We start from the raw sequence: 10353 nt of genomic DNA, 5'->3' as shown, positions 1-10353 counted from the left end.
GGAGGGGGCAGGGTCGGAGCCTACGTTGCCCTTGGGTCTGACAGGTGCTTGACATACCGATCCCTAAATAAGACTCACAGAATCACCGAGTTGGAAGGGACCCTGAGGATCATCTAGTCCAACCCCCTGCAACGCAGGAATATGCAACTGTCCCTTGCGGGGATCGAACCTGCAGCCCCAGTGTTATCAGTGCCACGCTCTAGCCAACTGAGCTATTCAGCTGATTCCCCTCTTAGTCTCCAGAGGGGTTTTCTGAGGTGCCTACCCTTCCATCCAGCCCCCCCCCCCCGGCGTGTTTGTTTTGTGTCTGCCTCGGGATGAGCCGACTGCCCCAGACGCAGAAGCCACCACCCTCGCCTCTCCGCCCCAGCAGGAGGAACATCTCCCAGCTAAACGGGATACCGAGAAGGGAGGGGACGCTCCATCGGCGGCAGGGGCAGCAAGAGGCTGCCGAGGAAATAGATCTCTGTTTTGTTCAGCACCAGTAGCGAAAGCCTCGAGCCCAGGACAATTTAGATCCTATCGGCCGCTATTGACGGCGAGGCTAGACTCTCAGACAGCAGCCCCCGAAAGAAAAAGACCATTGTTGCCTCGCCACTTTTGCCTATATGCTTGGCTTGCCTTCCACCCCGCGCCCCTCCCCGCTCGCGCCGCCACTTCTTTTGGATCGATTTATTCCGGGACGAAAGAGGGGCGGGGGAGGCCGAGCTGCTCACCCCGTGCTCAGGCAGGTGCCCTGCAGCTTCAAGGAGGGGGGGGGGCGTTGTGTGTGGCAAGGCCCGGGGGAGGCAAGCGGGGGGGGGGATTGTTGCTGGGTGCTTTTAAGTTGCTTGGTTGTTTCATCCTCCACCTCTCCCCTTCCCAGTCGGGAGAAAGTGCCGAGCGAAGGTCTGGAGGGAGAGACGATTCCGAGCGAGGGCACATTCTCCTCTGGTTTCCATGTGCTGCGGGATCTCTCCTCCTCCTCCAACCTGGATCTTGCCCCTCTGCCTTGCCCCCCACCCATGGCCTGGCAGCCTTCGCCAAGTTGGTGCCTTGAGCACCTGCCTCGTGGGATTCCCCCCTTACACACACGCCAGCTTTGTTGCAGAGGGCTTTTGTGTGATCCTAACAGCGGGACTTGACACTGCTGGGGGGCCGCGGGTGGGTTGACGGGTTTATTATGATCCCCTTATCACACTCGCACAAGGGAGGACTCGTCCAATGATAACAGCAGGGGTGTGGTGGCGGTGCTGGAAACGGCGCAGCAGCCGCAGCTTTGGGTTTCAATAATAACCATCATCGTGATGGTGCCGGTGATACAAGAACAATCATAATAAACGTAAAAGGCATGAAAAAAAGAGCGCTGCTGCTGTTGTCTCATGTGCCCTGCACAAACAGGTGATCCGAAATATCACTTAGCACATTTGACAGAGTTATGAGTAGAAAAGCAATTTGCAAATACTTTTAATTCCACTGATCTGACAAAACGCCCGAGCGCGGTGCTGTATCCCTCGAGGGCAATACGAGCTGTTTACTACAGTAGAAATCCACATTCCAAAACAGGAGGCTTATGAAACGGCAGGTCGGTCCCCCGCCCGCCCCGCCCCGCGCTCCCGTCTCCTCGGAAAGGAGCCACCTCCTTCGGAGGGGGACAGTGGGCGACCACGACCCGCTCGTCCCACGTGCATTAAACGCTGTCCAATACATATTTATATATCTTATGCGCGCGGGAGGGTATGAATTTATTCTACCCCCTCCCCCTCTCCCAATACAAATTTGTTTCAGGCGACAATCCAAACCCCAAATTTTGCCGGAGAGTGTGAGGTGCGGGACGATCACGGCTTCCGCCACCGAAGAGAAACCCCACGTGGGATTAAAACAAAACAAAAACTGGCCAGGTAGTCCAGGAAGGGACAGATCAGGCGCCCGAAAGTTTGCTCTGTTTTCTTTGTCAATGCGCCATCTAGTGGTAGGCGAGATCCACGGCAGTAAACGGGGGATGAACTAATAATGGTCGAATTGACCTTTGGGTGAACGCCGTCATCATAGAAAAGAGGGTGGATTGGTTGGTTGGATGAGCTCATGCCTCGAATTATAAACCCTTAGCACGTAGAACTCTGACTAGGTTTGGGGGGTTTTGTGCTTGTTTTGGGAAACATTTAATTGTCTGTTTCGAGCCATGGTTAATAGAAAGGTAAACTAGATAGCAGTAGTAGTAATAATAATAATAATTTATTAATTATCCTCCATCCATCTGGCTGTTGTCCTTCCTCTCCCTCTCCCCACCCCCAGTTAAAAGCTCACTTGAAGTGGATTTTTAACAGCTGTAGTTTACACAGAAGGCAGCAGAAAAGTAACCGGAGGGAAGATAGTCTGCTTAAGACAAGGGCAGAAAATGCTTAAATATAAGATGGGAAATACTAGGCTAGATAGCAGTGCTGGGAGGGGGAGGTCCGGCTGGATAATGAAGTAAAACGTGATCTTGCGGTCCAAAAAGCTAATGGAGCCACCATTTTAGGTTGCATCAATGGAAGGGTTGTTTCCACAGCCTGCGAAGCAGCGATGCAATAAGGTAATTTTAGACTCTGGACTTAATGGTCTTTGGAGGGGGCTCTTTAGGTGGTAGTATTACGCCACTTAGTTCCAGATGTAGTAAGGCAGGCCTGCTGCATTTCGGGGCCTTCCTGCTCAGTCTGTGAATGGGGCTCTGTGCGCCTGCCCCAGAGTCTTGCCCTGACGACTCCGCTCTTGGGAGGTTGTAGCACTGCTCTGCTTAGCACCGTGGAGAAGGGGGGTGGGAATCCCGCTTTGAGTTATGTGTTCATCTCTGGGCATCATAGTCCAAAAAGGATGTTGCCTTGTTGGAAAGGATTCAAGAGAGAATTAGGAGGACACAAAGCGTTTTGGAATTCAAATGGCACCCTCAAAGGAAACTGCTTTATACTGAGTAGAATCATTGGCCCATCTTCTAGCTCAATGTTCTCATAACCACTAGTGTTTTTCCAAGGTTCCAGACAAGAGTCTTCTTTTTCAGCCCTACCTGAATTAAACATGCATACAAACCTAAGACAAGCCCTGTAAATTCATGCCACTGGCCCCTCTAGTTCACACAGCCGCCGCCCAGGTGCTGATGGGAAGCCTGCAAGCTGGACTTGAGCACAAAGCTTTGCCGGTGAGCTACGGCCTTCCAGAAGCATGTGTTCATTTCAAGGGCACTTGCACCAGAGAACTTCCTGGTCAGTATTGCCCAAGGCCCCAATATCTGGAAATCTAATAACGACTTAGAATCATAATCCGGAACATATAACAGTGGAAGAGGATGGAGTCATCATCACCATCATCAGAAGAAGAAGAGTTTGGATTTGATATCCCACTTTATCACTACCCGCAGGAGTCTCAAAGCGGCTGACATTCTCCTTTCCCTTCCTCCCCCACAACAAACACTTTGTGAGGTGAGTGAGGCTGAGAGACTTCAGAGAAGTGTGACTAGCCCAAGGTCACCCAGCAGCTGCATGTGGAGGAGCGGAGACGCAAACCCGGTTCCCCAGATTACGAGTCTACCACTCTTAACCCCTACACCACACATCATCATTTATTATCTATACCCCGCCCATCTGGCTGGGTTTCCCCAACCACTCTGGGCAGCTCCCAACAGAGGACTAAAAACACTAAAAACTTCCCTAAACAGGGCTGCCTTCAGATGTCTTCTAAAAGTCAGATTTATTTATTTCCTCGATATCTGATGGGAAGGTGTTCCACAGGGTGGGCGCCACTACCGAGAAAGCCCTCTGCCTGGTTCCCTATAACCTCACTTCTCGCAGCGAGGGAACCGCCAGAAGGCCCTCAGAGCTGGACCTCAGTGTCCAGGCTGAATGATGGGGGTGGAGACGCTCCTTCAGGTGTACTGGGCCGAGGCCATTTAGGGCGTTAAAGGTCAGCACCAACATTTTGAATTGTGCTCGGAAATGTACTGGGAGCCAATGTAGGTCTTTCGGGACTTGTGCTATATAGTCTTGGTGGCCACTCCGTCATAGTGTCAGAGGCTTCAGGTTCTTACAGTGGTGCAAATCTCACTGTATCTGATCCCGTTCAAAGTTAAACATATATCAGTGAGGTAAATTTGAACACCTATTTAACCCATGGAAATCACAAGGACTTAAAACTCAGCTGGGGAACCTGTGGCCCTTAAGATGCTGCCAGACTACAACTCCCATTATCCTGGGAGCCCCGCTGACTGGGGCTGATGGGAGTTGGAGCCCAGCAGCCTCCAAATGACCATATGCTCCCCATCCCTGACGTGGTGGTGGTCTTGTACCTATTTATGGCGCGGGGGGGGGCATTTGCTGAGAGAAAATTTTGAAGATCAGGTTGTTAGGAAATTTTGCTCAAGACCACTGAAAGAAGTGGTGTGTGGAGTCAGCAATGTAGAACACCAGGGCAATTCATTTGTTTTGCCCTCCCATATGTTTATTCGTCTTAAAAAGCAGATGGGCTGCAAAGGAGAGCAACAGTTTCTTCCCAATGTGAGATATTCATTCTCACCAGATGCTAACCGGAGAAGGCTGCCTTTCCATCTCTTTATTTAGCAGCAGCAATCTTCTCCTGAACAAAGATAGCAGGCTGAAGCTACACCCAAAAAGCCATTTGTCATTTGTTTCCACATTTGTATTCCTATTGTTAATTGTCTATCAGGGTTGTCTTTGCAGCAAGGCTGGGCAACAGTTTAGTGCCCGGTTAGGTCAGCATCGAATGATGCGGTTTAATTATGAGTTATATATTGGAAGATACAAAAGAGGTCTCCGCAAAGTCCACTTCAGAACCGGAAAACTAGCCTGCAAGGGACGGTCTGCCGCTCCACTTTCACTGAGAGTCAGTTTTGCTTTCAGTGTCAAGATTCAAATCCACTGGTAGCACGAAGCAAGGAAACTTACACAATGCCTCCACACACAATGGTTGGCTCTGGTCAGGGTTATTAATGTCTCATTTTTCATATGTATAAAGGGTTACTCAAGCAATAGCAACAACACCAACCTCCCCCCCCCCTCCCAAAACAAGGCTTCAGGAACGCTAGCCTCTCGCAATTTGAATTCAAATGTTAAAAGCCCATTTTGTAACTAGATCCTAGACATACGTGCCATCAATAGCCCTCCCTTTTATCAAGCTAATCATAGCTGCTCTGTTTTGTTGTCAAAACACCTCCTTAACAGCCACCCTTGGAAGTCTTTTCAATGGCAGGATTTGAGAAGATATCAGTGTTTGAACCCTTTCACCACTAACACCTATCTAAACCCAAATTACATACTTTCAAACAGAGATTCAATTCCATATTTGATTCTATACCAGCAAAATGCAAGAACCAAAACTCAGGGAAGCGGCATCGTGATCTGCATAAGTGCCTGTGTGCTTTCCGAAGAACGCCAGTCCGGTTTTGAGATTTTTGAAATGCAAATGAGAAGAACAAATCTGATGGGTCTCTTCCTTGTATGGATATGTTTTGTTACTTGAAATTAAAAATCATTCTTTTATTTTAAAAAAAATATTACAGGTCTGTTAATGTCTCTGTAACATAGCTCTGAAGAGACTAGGTCAAGCCAAACTTTCCTCATTGCAGGATAGAAGGAAGAGAAAAGTGGGAAAGGTCAGTAATTCAGAGTGTGACAGGAGGGAAGCTGATCAGAAATGTATCTTGAAAGGCCTAACTGTAAACCAGCGATGGGAAAACTGGCCTGTGGGTCTAATCAGCGCATGAGGCCAATCTGGTCGTGCCACAGCCGCCTGCCCAACACCTGGTGTTGGGTCTTATGGTGTTGGGTGCATGGTGTCTTGCAGGGTCCGGTGATCAGCTGATTGCTGGGGCTTGCAGATTGCTGTCCTTTAACCTGCACTGCTATAAGTTCAACCTACCCAGGCAAAAACTGGTCATCTGATGTCATTGTGATGTCAGGTGACTGACAAGTGAGTGGCTGCACCCACCTGCGAAACATGGGCCAGGGGGAATGAGATGAGCTGACTGCTAGGATCCCAGCCTGATATAGAAAGTAAATTGCCACAAGACCATAGAAGAAAGGGGAGCGTTTTGTAAAACTTATTCCAAATAGTGCAGTATATGTACGGTAAATACTTTTTGCAGAAAAAAAATATTCCAAAAGTCTTCACACATGTTCACACTTACTACAATTTAATCCTTAGAGATATTGTCGCATTAAATTTGTGTTATTGTTGCTAGCTGCTTTGGACATTTTTAAAAAAAGGAAAAGTGGGCATAAGTGTAGCAAATAAAAATGGGAGATCTAATATAACATGAGTTGGTGTTTGCTGGCATAACAAGGCTTCTGCTTCCTCTTCACCCTCCTCCCCCCCAAAAAAAATCCGCTCCGGAAGGTCCCACAACACTTTGGCACTGATTTTGGAGAGGGTGCATGGGAGATTGGAGAGAGGAGAAGTGAAACCAGAAATCATGTTGTGCAAGTAGGCAGACATCTTTGGATATCACCCAATAAGCTGATGTTCATCCATGAAAAATTGTTGGCCCGGGCCAATGATCCAGCTCCCATATAATTCTTTCTTCCAAATATTTGGACATATGGTACAAAGATGCACATGCAGTTGAGTTCTAAGTGATCTAGCTCTACCAGCCACTAGAGACAATCAAAATAAGTTTTTATCCGTATGTCTGGTATAAAAGGAGCACTCTGTATTTTTGTATAATTGAACGCTTATGCCATGATGTAAAGTAAATGAGCATCTTGCTTTAATGGAAGCAAGTCTTGCTGAGTCATCGAAGTATGTGTGTCTTGGAAATTCTGGACAAAGCTATGAAGCTAATTTTTGTTTATGCCAAGTGTGACTTGTGTAGACACTTAGTTTGCATCTGTTTGCAAAAGGCATATTTCCAAACTATAATTTAGGAGTAAATGAAAGGAAAGGCATCACACCTATCATTGTGAACGCTGTCAAGTTTAATGCCATATTTAGAAAATAGACCAAGTACTGGCATGTCCCCTTTGTGGTTCAGAAAACATTTTAAGTTCAGAGAAAGCAAGGAAGGTTAACCAGTTATCAGGATACAAAGGTGTCACATTTTGATGTCTCGTGTCAAGACTGTCAAACAGCAAAATACTGGCGGACAGCCTCTAACTTCAACATTGGAGAGCTTTCCTTCATGTCAGTGAAACTATGCCTGTGAAACATATTACACAGGAAAAGCTTCTCATGAAGCCTATGCAATACTTCTTTACAGCAAAGACACATCCTGGGCAGACACCAAAAAGTCTGAAGAAATTGGAATATTTAGAGAAAGGAAATGAAAGGAACAAAGGGGAAAGGGAATAGGATGAATGAGGAGACTTGGGGGCTAGTGTTTCAATTTATTTATTCCTCCTCTGATCACTTTAAATTAGGTTGCTTTTTCCCATGCATCTCAAGAACAATCTGGGCTTTTGCTTGCAAAGATTTCAGGTTTACATTACCACACCCGCCCAAACCAAACTATAGTGTTTGCTCTGGAATCCATCTCTCACTGAGGAGGGGATACTACTTAAGGCACTTCTCAACAGCATGTTTACTGAGCATTAGTCCTGATTTGTTTTCAGGGAAGCTAGATTACGGCTATTTCATGAGCGCTCGCTCTGATTTGTTTGCAAACAGGCTAGACAACATCAGGGCCGGATCAACACATTTGGCTACTCGCTCTCCTGCAGGGTCATGTGGCAGAGGGGCAGGGGCAGGGTGGAATATGTCTGAATCTGCAGACTCTTCTTATGTTCTTACGTATATTAAGTGCTTTGGGCAACATCAGGCTTTTATTCACCTGATCACCTTCCAATGCCGTTCATGCAATCATCTGCCAGCATTCCCTTCCTGCATTCTGCATAGGAGAAGCAGGTCAGTCCTTACCTAAAAGAATAAAATGGATGTACAATTCTGGCACCAGAAACAGTAATGTTCAAAAGCAAGTTGGGAGAACATTTCAACCTTCTAAGACATTCTGTAAGCATAGCTATCCTCTGGAAACTATTACTATTACTAGTATTGTTTTTAGAGCACCATTTTTATAATGGGTAACTTTTTTATTTCTACTGAGATTGATAGTATAATAGCTGTTTTAACTGGCCTGAGTTTTACCATGTTGATAATCTGAAATTTGGAGTGTGTGTATTTATGATGTGCTGGATGTCTCGAATAACCAACCTGTTAAAGTGACTCTAAAAATAAATAGCAAAAGATACCATAGTACAAACTTAACCACTTTACCACTCACCCCTAACTCTAGATCATTTATGAACAGGTCCCAATACTGATTCTGGGGCCAGGGAGGACTCCACATTCTACAACCTTCCATTCAGAAAACTGTCCATGTATTCCTGCCCTCAGCTTTCGGCTGCTTAACCAATTTATATATCCTGCCCTTCTTCCAAGAAGTTTAAGGTGGCCCATATGTTTCTTCCACCCCTCTTAGAATCTGAACAATCCCATGAGGTAAACCAGGAGGAAGGAAGTCAGTCTGGTGACAGTCAGTATAGCTGAATAGGGATATGAATCTGAATCTTTCTGTGCCTAACCCCTACCTCACACTGTCTCTCACAGAGGCAGTTTTCTCTTAAATCATAATAAATAAAGCTTTTCTACCTCATGCCTGAGGAATCTACTCACAGTGCTCCTGCATGAATCATTTATGGGTGCAACCCCGCTAAGGGCAGGTAATTCTGCCACAATCTCTGCACAAGTCACTGAATGATCCAGACACATCACAATGGACACAACAAAATTACTCATCCAGGGGAAGTTGATTGGAAGGAAACCAGGAAAGAATCTAAAGAGGACAGCCTCCGACAAGGGCTTCTGGAGGCCTTTATTGATTTGATTTTTCAAGGCACTTCATTGCGGCAAAAAATGCACCTACCTCCTGACAATGCCCTGCATTTAAAGGGAGATAATAGTTAGAAGGATTTTAAGACGCAAGCATTTGCACTGATATACAGTGGTACCTTGGGTTACATACGCTTCAGGTTACATACACTTCAGGTTACAGACTCCGCTAACCCAGAAATAGTACCTCGGGTTAAGGACTTTGCTTCAGGATGAGAACAGAAATCGTGCTCTGGCGGCGCGGCAGCAGCAGGAGGCCCCATTAGCTAAAGTGGTGCTTCAGGTTAAGAACAGTTTCAGGTTAAGAACGGACCTCTGGAACCAATTAAGTACTTAACCCGAGGTACCACTGTAATAGCTGTTCATCTGACTTCATCATGAAAGCCAAAGCAGGTGACTGGCTAGGATAGCCCATTTTGACATCTATGCCTAGGACAAGACCAGAAACAAGCAGTACAGAGTTTCAAATTTTGGTATGCCTAAATGCTGACCTAAACCCTAGCAGGATCAGCATTTAAGCATACAAAAATTTGGAGATGCTTAGCCTCTTATTTCTGTTGTTCCTTTTCTGACAAAGCTGGGAGAAGGCAGACAACAGGACAATAACTGCACTGGAAAGAAAAATGACGTCTCTTGGAATAACATAGCACAAGATAAATTAAATTACATTCTTGTGGATGAAATTTAATTTTCAAGACTCGACACAGTATTTTTAATGAAAATTATGAGAATTGCTGTAATACCCTGATATATCCTCCTGTCTTACCTTATCTTACTCATATTAATCATTGCATTAATGGTAGCTACAGTTGACTAATTCTGTTGGACTTTTACTTTGTATTTGTTATATTCACAACTGGTTCTTACATTATTATTGTAATGCTGTTGGGGGTACACATAAATTGCAATATTTGTTATTTTATCTAATACGGTAGAAAGGGGGGAAGCAACAACAAAATGCTGCCAGCCTATGTCCCAGTTATTGCATGCCTCAGCTTTGAAATCCTGACTTGGCCTTAAAGAACTTGAAATGCAAGTGTTTGGTTGTTAAGTTACTTCACTCCTAAGACTCCCCTACGCATGCTTTCAGCGGGGGCAGGTGGAAGAGAAATCATCCTTGAGATTCGACCTTATCTAAGACCATCATGCACATTCAGGAATTCTCAACAGCTTTGCCTTGCCAAAAGTTAAATACTGGTAATAGCTTATTTCCTGCCATTATAGCAAGTGCCTCTCTTATTTATTTTTGCTCTGTGCAAGGTCCTAAAAATACTCTTTTAGCTTTCTGTACACAATTCCAAGCAGCAATCACTTCTTAACTTTATATGAATTATGAGGGCTTCCAGAGAACTGCTCTACTTTTAAATACCCTCCCATTAATATCTACAGTAGCACATGAATTTTGGCTTTCCAGCAGTTCAAGGGAGTTGACAGATCACAATGTTACCTTGTAAGGGCACTTATCACCGTAAATCCACCCACAAAAGGTTTTTCCTCAGGATA

This window comes from Podarcis bocagei, assembly GCF_964188305.1.
Source record: "Podarcis bocagei genome assembly, chromosome: 2".
NCBI lineage: Eukaryota > Metazoa > Chordata > Lepidosauria > Squamata > Lacertidae > Podarcis > Podarcis bocagei.
The sequence above is the reverse complement of the archived record's forward strand: the minus strand, read 5'-3'. Positions refer to the sequence as shown.